Source organism: Solea solea, chromosome 2 (assembly GCF_958295425.1).
Source record: "Solea solea chromosome 2, fSolSol10.1, whole genome shotgun sequence".
NCBI lineage: Eukaryota > Metazoa > Chordata > Actinopteri > Pleuronectiformes > Soleidae > Solea > Solea solea.
This window is the reverse complement of record NC_081135.1, coordinates 14,668,839-14,689,081: the sequence shown is the minus strand read 5'-3', so window position 1 is coordinate 14,689,081 and position 20,243 is coordinate 14,668,839.

The following is a 20,243-nucleotide window of genomic DNA, read 5'->3' as shown; positions in this document are numbered from 1 at the left end:
AGGATTCTGATTTTTCCGTATGTGTATCAGGGATTTAGGCTTATCCTGGGTGCCGAGTTTCAGACCCGTGCAACCTTTGGAAAGGTCAATGGTCAGCCGTTCGGGTGTGTTTTTTGTAATAATTCCTAAAGGCATTGAGTCAGGAGTCTAATTTTTCCGTATGTGTATCAGGGACTAAGGCTGATCCAGGGTGCTGAGTTTCAGACCTGTGCAACCTTCGGAAAGGTCAAAGGTCAGCCGTTCGGGTGTGTTTTTTGTAATAATTCCTAAAAGCATTGAGCCAGGAGTCTGATTTTTCCGTATGTGTATCAGGGACTAAGGCTGATCCAGGGTGCCAAGTTTCAGACCTGTGCAACCTTCGAAAAGGTCAAAGGTCAGCCGTTCGGGTGTGTTTTTTGATTCATGATTTCACTGTTTGAATGTGTCTTCTATTTTTCTCTGTTTTTGTGCGCATTCAGCTGGAATACGACTGTTTTCTGATTTTTTTCATTTTTTTATTGTCCCATAACATAAACCTCACAAATAAAGTTAACATCTCATAAGATATAGTTATATACCTTCAGTATTTGATTTTGCAATGATTTCACTGTTTGAATGTGTTTTTCTATTTTTGTCTGTTTTTGTGCGCATTCAGCTGGAATACAACTGTTTTCTGATTTTTTTCATTTTTTTATTGTCCCATAACATAAACCTCACAAATAAAGTTAACATCTCATAAGATCTAGTTATATACCTTCAGTGTTTGATTTTGCAATGATTTCACTGTTTGAATGTGTCTTCTATTTTTGTCTGTTTTTGTGCGCATTCAGATGGAATACGACTGTTTTCTGATTTTTTTCATTTTTCTACTGTCCCATAACATAAACCTCACAATAAAGTTAACATCTTATAAGATATTCTTCGGTACCCTCAGTGTTTGATTTTGCAATGATTTCACTGTTTGTATGTGTTTTTCTATTTGTCTCTGTTTTTGTGCGCATTCAGCAGGGATACGGCTGTTTTCCTATTTTTTTTCATTTTTCTACTGTCCCATAACATAAACCTCACAAATAAAGTTAACATCTTATAAGACATACTAATGTACCCTCGTCGTTCCGCTCGTCTTGGGACCCCAAACGACAAATGAAATATTCACACTCCTGCGACCTGTAGAAATGTAGTTCCTCCAAAACTTCCACTCTGGCCAAAGGGTTTAAGACTGTATAGAGTCTGACATGACCTGATTTTCAGTTTTTGGACACAGGACTTTGGGCTTTTTTCCCACGGCCAAAAGAAACTGCCAAAAACACAGTCTGTAAAATTCAAACGTAAGAAAGGTGGGAAACTGTCTTTTCTTCAATAATTCCTAAAGGCAATGAGCCCGGATGTTGATTTCTCCTTATGTGTATCAGGGACTCCTGGCTGATCCAGGGTGCCGAGTTTCAGACCTGTGCAACCTTCGGAAAGGTCAAAGGTCAGCCGTTCGGGTGTGTTTTTTGTAATAATTCCTAAAAGCATTGAGCCAGGAGTCTGATTTTTCCGTATGTGTATCAGGGACTAAGGCTGATCCAGGGTGCCAAGTTTCAGACCTGTGCAACCTTCGAAAAGGTCAAAGGTCAGCCGTTCGGGTGTGTTTTTTGATTCATGATTTCACTGTTTGAATGTGTCTTCTATTTTTGTCTGTTTTTGTGCGCATTCAGCTGAAATACGACTGTTTTCTGATTTTTTTCATTTTTTTATTGTCCCATAACATAAACCTCACAAATAAAGTTAACATCTCATAAGATATAGTTATATACCTTCAGTATTTGATTTTGCAATGATTTCACTGTTTGAATGTGTTTTTCTATTTTTGTCTGTTTTTGTGCGCATTCAGCTGGAATACGACTGTTTTCTGATTTTTTTCATTTCTTTATTGTCCCATAACATAAACCTCACAAATAAAGTTAACATCTCATAAGATCTAGTTATATACCTTCAGTGTTTGATTTTGCAATGATTTCACTGTTTGAATGTGTCTTCTATTTTTGTCTGTTTTTGTGCGCATTCAGATGGAATACGACTGTTTTCTGATTTTTTTCATTTTTTTATTGTCCCATAACATAAACCTCACAAATAAAGTTAACATCTCATAAGATATAGTTATATACCTTCAGTGTTTGATTTTGCAATGATTTCACTGTTTGAATGTGTTTTTCCATTTTTGTCTGTTTTTGTGCGCATTCAGCTGGAATACGACTGTTTTCTGATTTTTTTTCATTTTTCTACTGTCCCATAACATAAACCTCACAAATAAAGTTAACATCTTATAAGATATTCTTCGGTACCCTCAGTGTTTGATTTTGCAATGATTTCACTGTTTGTATGTGTTTTTCTATTTGTCTCTGTTTTTGTGCGCATTCAGCAGGGATACGGCTGTTTTCCTATTTTTTTTCATTTTTCTACTGTCCCATAACATAAACCTCACAAATAAAGTTAACATCTTATAAGACATACTAATGTACCCTCGTCGTTCCGCTCGTCTTGGGACCCCAAACGACAAATGAAATATTCACACTCCTGCGACCTGTAGAAATGTAGTTCCTCCAAAACTTCCACTCTGGCCAAAGGGTTTAAGACTGTATAGAGTCTGACATGACCTGATTTTCAGTTTTTGGACACAGGACTTTGGGCTTTTTTCCCACGGCCAAAAGAAACTGCCAAAAACACAGTCTGTAAAATTCAAACGTAAGAAAGGTGGGAAACTGTCTTTTCTTCAATAATTCCTAAAGGCAATGAGCCCGGATGCTGATTTCTCCTTATGTGTATCAGGGACTCCTGGCTGATCCAGGGTGCCGAGTTTCAGACCTGTGCAACCTTCGGAAAGGTCAAAGGTCAGCCGTTCGGGTGTGTTTTTTGTAATAATTCCTAAAAGCATTGAGCCAGGAGTCTGATTTTTCCGTATGTGTATCAGGGACTAAGGCTGATCCAGGGTGCCAAGTTTCAGACCTGTGCAACCTTCGAAAAGGTCAAAGGTCAGCCGTTCGGGTGTGTTTTTTGATTCATGATTTCACTGTTTGAATGTGTCTTCTATTTTTGTCTGTTTTTGTGCGCATTCAGCTGAAATACGACTGTTTTCTGATTTTTTTCATTTTTTTATTGTCCCATAACATAAACCTCACAAATAAAGTTAACATCTCATAAGATATAGTTATATACCTTCAGTATTTGATTTTGCAATGATTTCACTGTTTGAATGTGTTTTTCTATTTTTGTCTGTTTTTGTGCGCATTCAGCTGGAATACGACTGTTTTCTGATTTTTTTCATTTCTTTATTGTCCCATAACATAAACCTCACAAATAAAGTTAACATCTCATAAGATCTAGTTATATACCTTCAGTGTTTGATTTTGCAATGATTTCACTGTTTGAATGTGTCTTCTATTTTTGTCTGTTTTTGTGCGCATTCAGATGGAATACGACTGTTTTCTGATTTTTTTCATTTTTTTATTGTCCCATAACATAAACCTCACAAATAAAGTTAACATCTCATAAGATATAGTTATATACCTTCAGTGTTTGATTTTGCAATGATTTCACTGTTTGAATGTGTTTTTCCATTTTTGTCTGTTTTTGTGCGCATTCAGCTGGAATACGACTGTTTTCTGATTTTTTTTCATTTTTCTACTGTCCCATAACATAAACCTCACAAATAAAGTTAACATCTTATAAGATATTCTTCGGTACCCTCAGTGTTTGATTTTGCAATGATTTCACTGTTTGTATGTGTTTTTCTATTTGTCTCTGTTTTTGTGCGCATTCAGCAGGGATACGGCTGTTTTCCTATTTTTTTTCATTTTTCTACTGTCCCATAACATAAACCTCACAAATAAAGTTAACATCTTATAAGACATACTAATGTACCCTCGTCGTTCCGCTCGTCTTGGGACCCCAAACGACAAATGAAATATTCACACTCCTGCGACCTGTAGAAATGTAGTTCCTCCAAAACTTCCACTCTGGCCAAAGGGTTTAAGACTGTATAGAGTCTGACATGACCTGATTTTCAGTTTTTGGACACAGGACTTTGGGCTTTTTTCCCACGGCCAAAAGAAACTGCCAAAAACACAGTCTGTAAAATTCAAACGTAAGAAAGGTGGGAAACTGTCTTTTCTTCAATAATTCCTAAAGGCAATGAGCCCGGATGCCGAGTTTCAGACCTGTGCAACCTTCGGAAAGGTCAAAGGTCAGCCGTTCGGGTGTGTTCTTTGTAATAATTCCTAAAGCCATTGAGCCAGGAGTCTGATTTTTCCGTATGTGTATCAGGGATTTAGGCTTATCCCGGGTGCAGAGTTTCAGACCTGTGCAACCTTCGGACAGGTCAATGGTCAGCCGTTCAGGTGTGTTTTTTGTAATAAATCCTAAAGGCATTAAGCCAGGAGTCTGCTTTTTCCGTGTGTGTATCAGGGACTAAGGCTAATCCACGGTGCCGAGTTTCAGACCTGTGCAACCTTCGGAAAGGTCAAAGGTCAGCCGTTCGGGTGTGTTTTTTGTAATAATTCCTAAAGGCATTAAGCCAGGATTCTGATTTTTCCGTATGTGTATCAGGGATTTAGGCTTATCCTGGGTGCCGAGTTTCAGACCCGTGCAACCTTTGGAAAGGTCAATGGTCAGCCGTTCGGGTGTGTTTTTTGTAATAATTCCTAAAGGCATTGAGTCAGGAGTCTAATTTTTCCGTATGTGTATCAGGGACTAAGGCTGATCCAGGGTGCTGAGTTTCAGACCTGTGCAACCTTCGGAAAGGTCAAAGGTCAGCCGTTCGGGTGTGTTTTTTGTAATAATTCCTAAAAGCATTGAGCCAGGAGTCTGATTTTTCCGTATGTGTATCAGGGACTAAGGCTGATCCAGGGTGCCAAGTTTCAGACCTGTGCAACCTTCGAAAAGGTCAAAGGTCAGCCGTTCGGGTGTGTTTTTTGATTCATGATTTCACTGTTTGAATGTGTCTTCTATTTTTCTCTGTTTTTGTGCGCATTCAGCTGGAATACGACTGTTTTCTGATTTTTTTCATTTTTTTATTGTCCCATAACATAAACCTCACAAATAAAGTTAACATCTCATAAGATATAGTTATATACCTTCAGTATTTGATTTTGCAATGATTTCACTGTTTGAATGTGTTTTTCTATTTTTGTCTGTTTTTGTGCGCATTCAGCTGGAATACAACTGTTTTCTGATTTTTTTCATTTTTTTATTGTCCCATAACATAAACCTCACAAATAAAGTTAACATCTCATAAGATCTAGTTATATACCTTCAGTGTTTGATTTTGCAATGATTTCACTGTTTGAATGTGTCTTCTATTTTTGTCTGTTTTTGTGCGCATTCAGATGGAATACGACTGTTTTCTGATTTTTTTCATTTTTCTACTGTCCCATAACATAAACCTCACAATAAAGTTAACATCTTATAAGATATTCTTCGGTACCCTCAGTGTTTGATTTTGCAATGATTTCACTGTTTGTATGTGTTTTTCTATTTGTCTCTGTTTTTGTGCGCATTCAGCAGGGATACGGCTGTTTTCCTATTTTTTTTCATTTTTCTACTGTCCCATAACATAAACCTCACAAATAAAGTTAACATCTTATAAGACATACTAATGTACCCTCGTCGTTCCGCTCGTCTTGGGACCCCAAACGACAAATGAAATATTCACACTCCTGCGACCTGTAGAAATGTAGTTCCTCCAAAACTTCCACTCTGGCCAAAGGGTTTAAGACTGTATAGAGTCTGACATGACCTGATTTTCAGTTTTTGGACACAGGACTTTGGGCTTTTTTCCCACGGCCAAAAGAAACTGCCAAAAACACAGTCTGTAAAATTCAAACGTAAGAAAGGTGGGAAACTGTCTTTTCTTCAATAATTCCTAAAGGCAATGAGCCCGGATGCTGATTTCTCCTTATGTGTATCAGGGACTCCTGGCTGATCCAGGGTGCCGAGTTTCAGACCTGTGCAACCTTCGGAAAGGTCAAAGGTCAGCCGTTCGGGTGTGTTTTTTGTAATAATTCCTAAAGGCATTGAGCCAGGAGTCTAATTTTTCCGTATGTGTATCAGGGATTTAGGCTTATCCCGGGTGCAGAGTTTCAGACTTGTGCAACCTTCGGAAAGGTCAATGGTCAGCCGTTCAGGTGTGTTTTTTGTAATAAATCCTAAAGGCATTAAGCCAGGAGTCTGCTTTTTCCGTGTGTGTATCAGGGACTAAGGCTAATCCACGGTGCCGAGTTTCAGACCTGTGCAACCTTCGGAAAGGTCAAAGGTCAGCCGTTCGGGTGTGTTTTTTGTAATAATTCCTAAAGGCATTAAGCCAGGATTCTGATTTTTCCGTATGTGTATCAGGGATTTAGGCTTATCCTGGGTGCCGAGTTTCAGACCCGTGCAACCTTTGGAAAGGTCAATGGTCAGCCGTTCGGGTGTGTTTTTTGTAATAATTCCTAAAGGCATTGAGTCAGGAGTCTAATTTTTCCGTATGTGTATCAGGGACTAAGGCTGATCCAGGGTGCTGAGTTTCAGACCTGTGCAACCTTCGGAAAGGTCAAAGGTCAGCCGTTCGGGTGTGTTTTTTGTAATAATTCCTAAAAGCATTGAGCCAGGAGTCTGATTTTTCCGTATGTGTATCAGGGACTAAGGCTGATCCAGGGTGCCAAGTTTCAGACCTGTGCAACCTTCGAAAAGGTCAAAGGTCAGCCGTTCGGGTGTGTTTTTTGATTCATGATTTCACTGTTTGAATGTGTCTTCTATTTTTCTCTGTTTTTGTGCGCATTCAGCTGGAATACGACTGTTTTCTGATTTTTTTCATTTTTTTATTGTCCCATAACATAAACCTCACAAATAAAGTTAACATCTCATAAGATATAGTTATATACCTTCAGTATTTGATTTTGCAATGATTTCACTGTTTGAATGTGTTTTTCTATTTTTGTCTGTTTTTGTGCGCATTCAGCTGGAATACAACTGTTTTCTGATTTTTTTCATTTTTTTATTGTCCCATAACATAAACCTCACAAATAAAGTTAACATCTCATAAGATCTAGTTATATACCTTCAGTGTTTGATTTTGCAATGATTTCACTGTTTGAATGTGTCTTCTATTTTTGTCTGTTTTTGTGCGCATTCAGATGGAATACGACTGTTTTCTGATTTTTTTCATTTTTCTACTGTCCCATAACATAAACCTCACAATAAAGTTAACATCTTATAAGATATTCTTCGGTACCCTCAGTGTTTGATTTTGCAATGATTTCACTGTTTGTATGTGTTTTTCTATTTGTCTCTGTTTTTGTGCGCATTCAGCAGGGATACGGCTGTTTTCCTATTTTTTTTCATTTTTCTACTGTCCCATAACATAAACCTCACAAATAAAGTTAACATCTTATAAGACATACTAATGTACCCTCGTCGTTCCGCTCGTCTTGGGACCCCAAACGACAAATGAAATATTCACACTCCTGCGACCTGTAGAAATGTAGTTCCTCCAAAACTTCCACTCTGGCCAAAGGGTTTAAGACTGTATAGAGTCTGACATGACCTGATTTTCAGTTTTTGGACACAGGACTTTGGGCTTTTTTCCCACGGCCAAAAGAAACTGCCAAAAACACAGTCTGTAAAATTCAAACGTAAGAAAGGTGGGAAACTGTCTTTTCTTCAATAATTCCTAAAGGCAATGAGCCCGGATGCTGATTTCTCCTTATGTGTATCAGGGACTCCTGGCTGATCCAGGGTGCCGAGTTTCAGACCTGTGCAACCTTCGGAAAGGTCAAAGGTCAGCCGTTCGGGTGTGTTTTTTGTAATAATTCCTAAAGGCATTGAGCCAGGAGTCTAATTTTTCCGTATGTGTATCAGGGATTTAGGCTTATCCCGGGTGCAGAGTTTCAGACTTGTGCAACCTTCGGAAAGGTCAATGGTCAGCCGTTCGGGTGTGTTTTTTGTAATAATTCCTAAAGGCATTAAGCCAGGAGTCTGATTTTTCCGTATGTGTATAAGGGACTAAGGCTAATCCAGGGTGCCAAGTTTCAGACCTGTGTAACCTTCGGAAAGGTCAAAGGTCAGCCGTTTAGGTGTGTTTTTTGGAATAATTCCTAAAGGCATTAAGCCAGGAGTCTGATTTTTCCTTATGTGTATCAGGACCTAAGGCTGATCTAGGGTGCCGAGTTTCAGACCTGTGCAACCTTTGGAAAGGTCAAAGGTCAGCCGTTCAGGTGTGTTTTTTGTAATAATTCCTTAAGGCATTAAGCCAGGAGTCTGATTTTTCCGTATGTGTATCAGGGACTAAGGCTGATCGAGGGTATTTTAATCTTTTTTCTACTGTCCTATAATATGAAGTTAACATCTTATAAGGTATATTGATGTACCCTCAGTGTTTGAATTTATAATGATTTCACTGTTTGGATGTGTTTTTCTATTTTTGTCTGTTTTTGTGCGCATTCAGCAGGGATACGGCTGTTTTCATATTTTTTTTCATTTTACTACTGTCCCATAACATAAACCTCACAAATAAAGTTAACATCTTATAAGATATTCTTCGGTACCCTCAGTGTTTGATTTTGCAATGATTTCACTGTTTGTATGTGTTTTTCTATTTGTCTCTGTTTTTGTGTGCATTCAGCAGGGATACGGCTGTTTTCATATTTTTTTTCATTTTTCTACTGTCCCATAACATAAACCTCACAAATAAAGTTAACATCTTATAAGACATACTAATGTACCCTCGTCGTTCCGCTGGTCTTGGGACCCCAAACGACAAATGAAATATTCACACTCCTGCGACCTGTAGAAATGTAGTTCCTCCAAAACTTCCACTCTGGCCAAAGGGTCTAAGACTGTATAGAGTCTGACATGACCTGATTTTCAGTTTTTGGACACAGGACTTTGGGCTTTTTTCCCACGGCCAAAAGAAACTGCCAAAAACACAGTCTGTAAAATTCAAACGTAAGAAAGGTGGAAAACTGTCTTTTCTTCAATAATTCCTAAAGGCAATGAGCCCGGATGCTGATTTCTCCTTATGTGTATCAGGGACTCCTGGCTGATCCAGGGTGCCGAGTTTCAGACCTGTGCAACCTTCGGAAAGGTCAAAGGTCAGCCGTTCAGGTGTGTTTTTTGTAATAATTCCTAAAGGCATTGAGCCAGGAGTCTAATTTTTCCGTATGTGTATCAGGGATTTAGGCTTATCCCGGGTGCAGAGTTTCAGACCTGTGCAACCTTCGGAAAGGTCAAAGGTCAGCCGTTCGGGTGTGTTTTTTGTAATAATTCCTAATTGCATTAAGCCAGGAGTCTAATTTTTCCGTATGTGTATCAGGGATTTAGGCTTATCCCGGGTGCAGAGTTTCAGACCTGTGCAACCTTCGGAAAGGTCAAAGGTCAGCCGTTCGGGTGTGTTTTTTGTAATAATTCCTAAAGGCATTAAGCCAGGAGTCTGATTTCTCCGTATGTGTATCAGGGACTCCTGGCTGATCCAGGGTGCCTAGTTTCAGACCTGTGCAACCTTCGGAAAGGTCAATGGTCAGCCGTTCGGGTGTGTTTTTTGTAATAATTCCTAAAGGCATTGAGCCAGGAGTCTGATTTGTCCGTATGTGTATCAGGGACTAAGGCTGATCCAGGGTGCCGAGTTTCAGACCTGTGCAACCTTCGGAAAAGTCAATGGTCAGCCGTTCGGGTGTGTTTTTTGTAATAATTCCTAAAGGCATTGAGCCAGGAGTCTGATTTTTCCGTATGTGTATCAGGGATTTAGGCTTATCTGGGTGCAGAGTTCCAGACCTGTGCAACCTTCGGAAAGGTCAATGGTCAGCCGTTCAGGTGTGTTTTTTGTAATAATTCCTAAAGGCATTGAGTCAGGAGTCTGATTTTTCCGTTTGTGTATCAGGGACTAAGGCTAATCTAGGGTGCCGAGTTTCAGACCTGTGCAACCTTCGGAAAGGTCAATGGTCAGCCGTTCGGGTGTGTTTTTTGTAATAATTCCTAAATGCATTAAGCCATTAGTCTGATTTTTCCGTATGTGTATCAGGGACTAAGGCTAATCCAGGGTGCCGAGTTTCAGACCCGTGCAAACTTTGGAAAGGTCAAAGGTCAGCCATTTGGGTGTGTTTTTTGTAATAATTCCTAAAGGCATTAAGCCAGGAGTCTGATTTTTCCGTATGTGTATCAGGGACTAAGGCTGATCGAGGGTATTTTAATCTTTTTTCTACTGTCCTATAATATGAAGTTAACATCTTATAAGGTATATTGATGTACCCTCAGTGTTTGAATTTATAATGATTTCACTGTTTGGATGTGTTTTTCTATTTGTGTCTGTTTTTGTGCGCATTCAGCAGGGATACAGCTGTTTTCGGATTTTTTTAATTTTTCTACTGTCCCATAACATAAACCTCACAAATAAAGTTAAAATCTTATAAGATATAGTTATATACCTTCAGTGTTTGATTTTGCAATGATTTCACTGTTTGGATGTGTTTTTCTATTTGTCTCTGTTTTTGTGTGCATTCAGCAGGGATACGGCTGTTTTCTGATTTTTTTCATTTTTTTATTGTCCCATAACATAAACCTCACAAATATAGTTAACATCTCATAAGATATAGTTATATACCTTCAGTGATTGATTTTGCAATGATTTCACTGTTTGAATGTGTTTTTCTATTTGTGTCTGTTTTTGTGCGCATTCAGCAGGGATACGGCTGTTTTCGGATTTTTTTCATTTTTCTACTGTCCCATAACATAAACCTCACAAATAAAGTTAAAATCTTATAAGATATAGTTATATACCTCCAGTGTTCAATTTTGCAATGATTTCACTGTTTGTATGTGTTTTTCTATTTGTCTCTTTTTTTGTGCGCATTCAGCAGGGATACGGCTGTTTTCTGATTTTTTTCATTTTTCTACTGTCCCATAACATAAAGCTCACAAATAAAGTTAAAATCTTATAAGATCTAGTTATTTACCTCCAGTGTTTGATTTTGCAATGATTTCACTGTTTGAATGTGTTTTTCTATTTTTGTCTGTTTTTGTGCGCATTCAGCTGGAATACGACTGTTTTCTGATCTTTTTTCATTTTTCTACTGTCCCATAACATAAACCTCACAAATAAAGTTAACATCTTATAAGATATACTTATGTACCCTTGTCGTTCCGCTCGTCTTGGGACCCCAAACGACATATGAAATATTCACACTCCTGCGACCTGTAGAAATGTAGTTCCTCCAAAACTTCCACTTTGGCCAAAAAATCTAAGACTGTATAGAGTCTGACATGACCTGATTTTCAGTTTTTGGACACAGGACTTTGGGCTTTTTTCCCCCTGGCCAAAAAAAACTGCCATAAACACAGTCTGTAAAATTCAAACGTAAGAAAGGTGGGAAACTGTCTTTTCTTCAATAACTCCTAAAGGCAATGAGCCCGGATGCTGATTTCTCCGCATGTGTATCAGGGACTCCTGGCTGATCCAGGGTGCCGAGTTTCAGACCTGTGCAACCTTCGGAAAGATCAAAGGTCAGCCGTTCGGGTGTGTTTTTTGTAATAATTCCTAAAGGCATTAAGCCAGGAGTCTGATTTTTCCGTATGTGTATCAGGGACTAAGGCTAATCCAGGGTGCCGAGTTTCAGACCCGTGCAACCTTTGGAAAGGTCAAAGGTCAGCCGTTCGGGTGTGTTTTTTGTAATAATTCCTAAAGGCATTGAGCCAGGAGTCTAATTTTTCCGTATGTGTATCAGGGACTAAGGCTGATCCAGGTTGCCGAGTTTCAGACCTGTGCAATCTTCAAAAAGGTCAATGGTCAGCCGTTCGGGTGTGTTTTTTGTAATAATTCCTAAAGGCATTGAGCCAGGAGTCTGATTTTTCCGTATGTGTATCAGGGATTTAGGTTAATCTAGGGTGCCGAGTTTCAGACCTGTGAAACCTTCGGAAAGGTCAAAGGTCAGCCGTTTAGGTGTGTTTTTTGGAATAATTCCTAAAGGCATTAAGCCAGGAGTCTGATTTTTCCTTATGTGTATCAGGACCTAAGGCTGATCTAGGGTGCCGAGTTTCAGACCTGTGCAACCTTCGGAAAGGTCAAAGGTCAGCCGTTCGGGTGTGTTTTTTGTAATAATTCCTTAAGGCATTAAGCCAGGAGTCTGATTTTTCCGTATGTGTATCAGGGACTAAGGCTGATCGAGGGTATTTTAATCTTTTTTCTACTGTCCTATAATATGAAGTTAACATCTTATAAGGTATATTGATGTACCCTCAGTGTTTGAATTTATAATGATTTCACTGTTTGGATGTGTTTTTCTATTTTTGTCTGTTTTTGTGCGCATTCAGCTGGAATACGACTGTTTTCTGATTTTTTTTTCATTTTTCTACTGTCCCATAACATAAACCTCACAAATAAAGTTAACATCTTATAAGATATTCTTCGGTACCCTCAGTGTTTGATTTTGCAATGATTTCACTGTTTGTATGTGTTTTTCTATTTGTCTCTGTTTTTGTGCGCATTCAGCAGGGATACGGCTGTTTTCGGATTTTTTTCATTTTTTTATTGTCCCATAACATAAACCTCACAAATAAAGTTAACATCTCATAAGATATAGTTATATACCTTCAGTGTTTGATTTTGCAATGATTTCACTGTTTGAATGTGTTTTTCTATTTTTGTCTGTTTTTGTGCGCATTCAACAGGGATACGGCTGTTTTCATATTTTTTTTCATTTTTCTACTGTCCCATAACATAAACCTTTCAAATAAAGTTAACATCTTATAAGATATTCTTCGGTACCCTCAGTGTTTGATTTTGCAATGATTTCACTGTTTGTATGTGTTTTTCTATTTGTCTCTGTTTTTGTGCGCATTCAGCAGGGATACGGCTGTTTTCATATTTTTTTTCATTTTTCTACTGTCCCATAACATAAACCTCACAAATAAAGTTAACATCTTATAAGACATACTAATGTACCCTCGTCGTTCCGCTCGTCTTGGGACCCCAAACGACAAATGAAATATTCACACTCCTGCGACCTGTAGAAATGTAGTTCCTCCAAAACTTCCACTCTGGCCAAAGGGTCTAAGACTGTATAGAGTCTGACATGACCTGATTTTCAGTTTTTGGACACAGGACTTTGGGCTTTTTTCCCACGGCCAAAAGAAACTGCCAAAAACACAGTCTGTAAAATTCAAACGTAAGAAAGGTGGGAAACTGTCTTTTCTTCAATAATTCCTAAAGGCAATGAGCCCGGATGCTGATTTCTCCTTATGTGTATAAGGGACTAAGGCTAATCCAGGGTGCTGAGTTTCAGACCCGTGCAACCTTTGGAAAGGTCAAAGGTCAGCCGTTCGGGTGTGTTTTTTGTAATAATTCCTAAAGGCATTGAGCCAGGAGTCTAATTTTTCCTTATGTGTATCAGGGACTAAGGCTGATCCAGGGTGCCGAGTTTCAGACCTGTGCAATCTTCAAAAAGGTCAATTGTCAGCCGTTCGGGTGTGTTTTTTGTAATAATTCCTAAAGGCATTGAGCCAGGAGTCTGATTTTTCCGTATGTGTATCAGGGATTTAGGTTAATCTAGGGTGCCGAGTTTCAGACCTGTGTAACCTTCGGAAAGGTCAAAGGTCAGCCGTTTAGGTGTGTTTTTTGGAATAATTCCTAAAGGCATTAAGCCAGGAGTCTGATTTTTCCTTATGTGTATCAGGACCTAAGGCTGATCTAGGGTGCCGAGTTTCAGACCTGTGCAACCTTCGGAAAGGTCAAAGGTCAGCCGTTCGGGTGTGTTTTTTGTAATAATTCCTTAAGGCATTAAGCCAGGAGTCTGATTTTTCCGTATGTGTATCAGGGACCAAGGCTGATCGAGGGTATTTTAATCTTTTTTCTACTGTCCTATAATATGAAGTTAACATCTTATAAGGTATATTGATGTACCCTCAGTGTTTGAATTTATAATGATTTCACTGTTTGGATGGGTTTTTCTATTTTTGTCTGTTTTTGTGCGCATTCAGCTGGAATACGACTGTTTTCTGATTTTTTTTAATTTTTCTACTGTCCCATAACATAAACCTCACAAATAAAGTTAACATCTTATAAGATATTCTTCGGTACCCTCAGTGTTTGATTTTGCAATGATTTCACTGTTTGTATGTGTTTTTCTATTTGTCTCTGTTTTTGTGCGCATTCAGCAGGGATACGGCTGTTTTCATATTTTTTTTCATTTTACTACTGTCCCATAACATAAACCTCACAAATAAAGTTAACATCTTATAAGATATTCTTCGGTACCCTCAGTGTTTGATTTTGCAATGATTTCACTGTTTGTATGTGTTTTTCTATTTGTCTCTGTTTTTGTGTGCATTCAGCAGGGATACGGCTGTTTTCATATTTTTTTTCATTTTTCTACTGTCCCATAACATAAACCTCACAAATAAAGTTAACATCTTATAAGACATACTAATGTACCCTCGTCGTTCCGCTCGTCTTGGGACCCCAAACGACAAATGAAATATTCACACTCCTGCGACCTGTAGAAATGCAGTTCCTCCAAAACTTCCACTCTGGCCAAAGGGTCTAAGACTGTATAGAGTCTGACATGACCTGATTTTCAGTTTTTGGACACAGGACTTTGGGCTTTTTTCCCACGGCCAAAAGAAACTGCCAAAAACACAGTCTGTAAAATTCAAACGTAAGAAAGGTGGAAAACTGTCTTTTCTTCAATAATTCCTAAAGGCAATGAGCCCGGATGCTGATTTCTCCTTATGTGTATCAGGGACTCCTGGCTGATCCAGGGTGCCGAGTTTCAGACCTGTGCAACCTTCGGAAAGGTCAAAGGTCAGCCGTTCAGGTGTGTTTTTTGTAATAATTCCTAAAGGCATTGAGCAAGGAGTCTAATTTTTCCGTATGTGTATCAGGGATTTAGGCTTATCCCGGGTGCAGAGTTTCAGACCTGTGCAACCTTCGGAAAGGTCAAAGGTCAGCCGTTCGGGTGTGTTTTTTGTAATAATTCCTAAAGGCATTAAGCCAGGAGTCTAATTTTTCCGTATGTGTATCAGGGATTTAGGCTTATCCCGGGTGCAGAGTTTCAGACCTGTGCAACCTTCGGAAAGGTCAAAGGTCAGCCGTTCGGGTGTGTTTTTTGTAATAATTCCTAAAGGCATTGAGCCAGGAGTCTAATTTTTCCGTATGTGTATCAGGGACTAAGGCTGATCCAGGGTGCCAAGTTTCAGACCTGTGCAACCTTCGGAAAGGTCAATGGTCAGCCGTTCGGGTGTGTTTTTTGTAATAATTCCTAAAGGCATTGAGCCAGGAGTCTGATTTTTCCGTATGTGTATCAGGGATTTAGGCTTATCCCGGGTGCAGAGTTTCAGACCTGTGCACCCTTCGGAAAGGTCAAAGGTCAGCCGTTCGGGTGTGTTTTTTGTAATAATTCCTAAAGGCATTAAGCCAGGAGTCTGATTTTTCCGTATGTGTATCAGGGACTAAGGCTGATCGAGGGTATTTTAATCTTTTTTCTACTGTCCTATAATATGAAGTTAACATCTTATAAGGTATATTGATGTACCCTCAGTGTTTGAATTTATAATGATTTCACTGTTTGGATGTGTTTTTCTATTTGTGTCTGTTTTTGTGCGCATTCAGCAGGGATACGGCTGTTTTCTGATTTTTTTCATTTTTTTATTATCCCATAACATAAACCTCACAAATAAAGTCAACATCTCATAAGATATAGTTATATACCTTCAGTGTTTGATTTTGCAATGATTTCACTGTTTGTATGTGTTTTTCTATTTGTCTCTGTTTTTGTGTGCATTCAGCAGGGATACGGCTGTTTTCATATTTTTTTTCATTTTTCTACTGTCCCATAACATAAACCTCACAAATAAAGTTAACATCTTATAAGACATACTAATGTACCCTCGTCGTTCCGCTCGTCTTGGGACCCCAAACGACAAATGAAATATTCACACTCCTGCGACCTGTAGAAATGTAGTTCCTCCAAAACTTCCACTCTGGCCAAAGGGTCTAAGACTGTATAGAGTCTGACATGACCTGATTTTCAGTTTTTGGACACAGGACTTTGGGCTTTTTTCGCACGGCCAAAAGAAACTGCCAAAAACACAGTCTGTAAAATTCAAACGTAAGAAAGGTGGGAAACTGTCTTTTCTTCAATAATTCCTAAAGGCAATGAGCCCGGATGCTGATTTCTCCTTATGTGTATCAGGGACTCCTGGCTGATCCAGGGTGCCGAGTTTCAGACCTGTGCAACCTTCGGAAAGGTCAAAGGTCAGCCGTTCGGGTGTGTTTTTTGTAATAATTCCTAAAGGCATTGAGCCAGGAGTCTAATTTTTCCGTATGTGTATCAGGGATTTAGGCTTATCCCGGGTGCAGAGTTTCAGACCTGTGCAACCTTCGGAAAGGTCAATGGTCAGCCGTTCGGGTGTGTTTTTTGTAATAATTCCTAAAGGCATTAAGCCAGGAGTCTGATTTTTCCGTATGTGTATAAGGGACTAAGGCTAATCCAGGGTGCCGAGTTTCAGACCCGTGCAACCTTTGGAAAGGTCAAAGGTCAGCCGTTCGGGTGTGTTTTTTGTAATAATTCCTAAAGGCATTGAGCCAGGAGTCTGATTTGTCCGTATGTGTATCAGGGACTAAGGCTGATCCAGGGTGCCAAGTTTCAGACCTGTGCAACCTTCGGAAAGGTCAATGGTCAGCCGTTCGGGTGTGTTTTTTGTAATAATTCCTAAAGGCATTGAGCCAGGAGTCTGATTTTTCCGTATGTGTATCAGGGATTTAGGCTTATCCCGGGTGCAGAGTTTCAGACCTGTGCACCCTTCGGAAAGGTCAAAGGTCAGCCGTTCGGGTGTGTTTTTTGTAATAATTCCTAAAGGCATTAAGCCAGGAGTCTGATTTTTCCGTATGTGTATCAGGGACTAAGGCTGATCGAGGGTATTTTAATCTTTTTTCTACTGTCCTATAATATGAAGTTAACATCTTATAAGGTATATTGATGTACCCTCAGTGTTTGAATTTATAATGATTTCACTGTTTGGATGTGTTTTTCTATTTGTGTCTGTTTTTGTGCGCATTCAGCAGGGATACGGCTGTTTTCTGATTTTTTTCATTTTTTTATTATCCCATAACATAAACCTCACAAATAAAGTTAACATCTCATAAGATATAGTTATATACCTTCAGTGTTTGATTTTGCAATGATTTCACTGTTTGGATGTGTCTTCTATTTTTGTCTGTTTGTGCGCATTCAGATGGAATACGACTGTTTTCTGATTTTTTTCATTTTTTTATTATCCCATAACATAAACCTCACAAATATAGTTAACATCTCATAAGATATAGTTATATACCTTCAGTGTTTGATTTTGCAATGATTTCACTGTTTGTATGTGTTTTTCTATTTGTCTCTGTTTTTGTGTGCATTCAGCAGGGATACGGCTGTTTTCATATTTTTTTTCATTTTTCTACTGTCCCATAACATAAACCTCACAAATAAAGTTAACATCTTATAAGACATACTAATGTACCCTCGTCGTTCCACTCGTCTTGGGACCCCAAAAGACAAATGAAATATTCACACTCCTGCGACCTGTACAAATGTAGTTCCTCCAAAACTTCCACTCTGGCCAAAGGGTCTAAGACTGTATAGAGTCTGACATGACCTGATTTTCAGTTTTTGGACACAGGATTTTGGGCTTTTTTCCCACGGCCAAAAGAAACTGCCAAAAACACAGTCTGTAAAATTCAAACGTAAGAAAGGTGGGAAACTGTCTTTTCTTGAATAATTCCTAAAGGCAATGATCCCGGATGCTGATTTCTCCATATGTGTATCAGGGACTCCTGGCTGATCCAGGGTGCCGAGTTTCAGACCTGTGCAACCTTCGGAAAGGTCAAAGGTCAGCCGTTCGGTTGTGTTTTTTGTAATAATTCCTAAAGGCATTAAGCCAGGAGTCTGATTTTTCCTTATGTGTATCAGGGACTAAGGCTGATCGAGGGTATTTTAATCTTTTTTCTACTGTCCTATAATATGAAGTTAACATCTTATAAGGTATATTGATGTACCCTCAGTGTTTGAATTTATAATGATTTCACTGTTTGGATGTGTTTTTCTATTTGTGTCTGTTTTTGTGCGCATTCAGCAGGGATACGGCTGTTTTCTGATTTTTTTCATTTTTTTATTATCCCATAACATAAACCTCACAAATAAAGTTAACATTTCATAAGATATAGTTATATACCTTCAGTGTTTGATTTTGCAATGATTTCACTGTTTGAATGTGTCTTCTATTTTTGTCTCTGTTTTTGTGCGCATTCAGCTGGAATACGACTGTTTTCTGATTTTTTTCATTTTTTTATTGTCCCATAACATAAACCTCACAAATAAAGTTAACATCTCATAAGATATTGTTATATACCTTCAGTGTTTGATTTTGCAATGATTTCACTGTTTGAATGTGTTTTTCTATTTTTGTCTGTTTTTGTGCGCATTCAGCTGGAATACGACTGTTTTCTGATTTTTTTTCATTTTTCTACTGTCCCATAACATCAACCTCACAAATAAAGTTAACATCTCATAAGATATAGTTATATACCTTCAGTGTTTGATTTTGCAATGAGTTCACTGTTTGAATGTGTCTTCTATTTTTGTCTCTGTTTTTGTGCGCATTCAGCTGGAATACGACTGTTTTCTGATTTTTTTCATTTTTTTATTGTCCCATAACATAAACCTCACAAGTAAAGTTAACATCTCATAAGATATAGTTATATACCTTCAGTGTTTGATTTTGCAATGATTTCACTGTTTGAATGTGTTTTTCTATTTTTGTCTGTTTTTGTGCGCATTCAGCTGGAATACGACTGTTTTCTGATTTTTTTTCATTTTTCTACTGTCCCATAACATAAACCTCACAAATAAAGTTAACATCTCATAAGATATAGTTATATACCTTCAGTGTTTGATTTTGCAATGAGTTCACTGTTTGAATGTGTTTTTCTATTTTTGTCTGTTTTTGTGCGCATACAGCTGGAATACGACTGTTTTCTGATTTTTTTTCATTTTTCTACTGTCCCATAACATAAACCTCACAAATAAAGTTAACATCTTATAAGATATTCTTCGGTACCCTCAGTGTTTGATTTTGCAATGATTTCACTGTTTGTATGTGTTTTTCTATTTGTCTCTGTTTTTGTGTGCATTCAGCAGGGATACGGCTGTTTTCATATTTTTTTTCATTTTTCTACTGTCCCATAACATAAACCTCACAAATAAAGTTAACATCTTATAAGACATACTAATGTACCCTCGTCGTTCCGCTCGTCTTGGGACCCCAAACGACAAATGAAATATTCACACTCCTGCGACCTGTAGAAATGTAGTTCCTCCAAAACTTCCACTCTGGCCAAAGGGTCTAAGACTGTATAGAGTCTGACATGACCTGATTTTCAGTTTTTGGACACAGGACTTTGGGCTTTTTTCGCACGGCCAAAAGAAACTGCCAAAAACACAGTCTGTAAAATTCAAACGTAAGAAAGGTGGGAAACTGTCTTTTCTTCAATAATTCCTAAAGGCAATGAGCCCGGATGCTGATTTCTCCTTATGTGTATCAGGGACTCCTGGCTGATCCAGGGTGCCGAGTTTCAGACCTGTGCAACCTTCGGAAAGGTCAAAGGTCAGCCGTTCGGGTGTGTTTTTTGTAATAATTCCTAAAGGCATTGAGCCAGGAGTCTAATTTTTCCGTATGTGTATCAGGGATTTAGGCTTATCCCGGGTGCAGAGTTTCAGACCTGTGCAACCTTCGGAAAGGTCAATGGTCAGCCGTTCGGGTGTGTTTTTTGTAATAATTCCTAAAGGCATTAAGCCAGGAGTCTGATTTTTCCGTATGTGTATAAGGGACTAAGGCTAATCCAGGGTGCCGAGTTTCAGACCCGTGCAACCTTTGGAAAGGTCAAAGGTCAGCCGTTCGGGTGTGTTTTTTGTAATAATTCCTAAAGGCATTGAGCCAGGAGTCTAATTTTTCCGTATGTGTATCAGGGACTAAGGCTGATCCAGGGTGCCAAGTTTCAGACCTGTGCAACCTTCGGAAAGGTCAATGGTCAGCCGTTCGGGTGTGTTTTTTGTAATAATTCCTAAAGGCATTGAGCCAGGAGTCTGATTTTTCCGTATGTGTATCAGGGATTTAGGCTTATCCCGGGTGCAGAGTTTCAGACCTGTGCACCCTTCGGAAAGGTCAAAGGTCAGCCGTTCGGGTGTGTTTTTTGTAATAATTCCTAAAGGCAT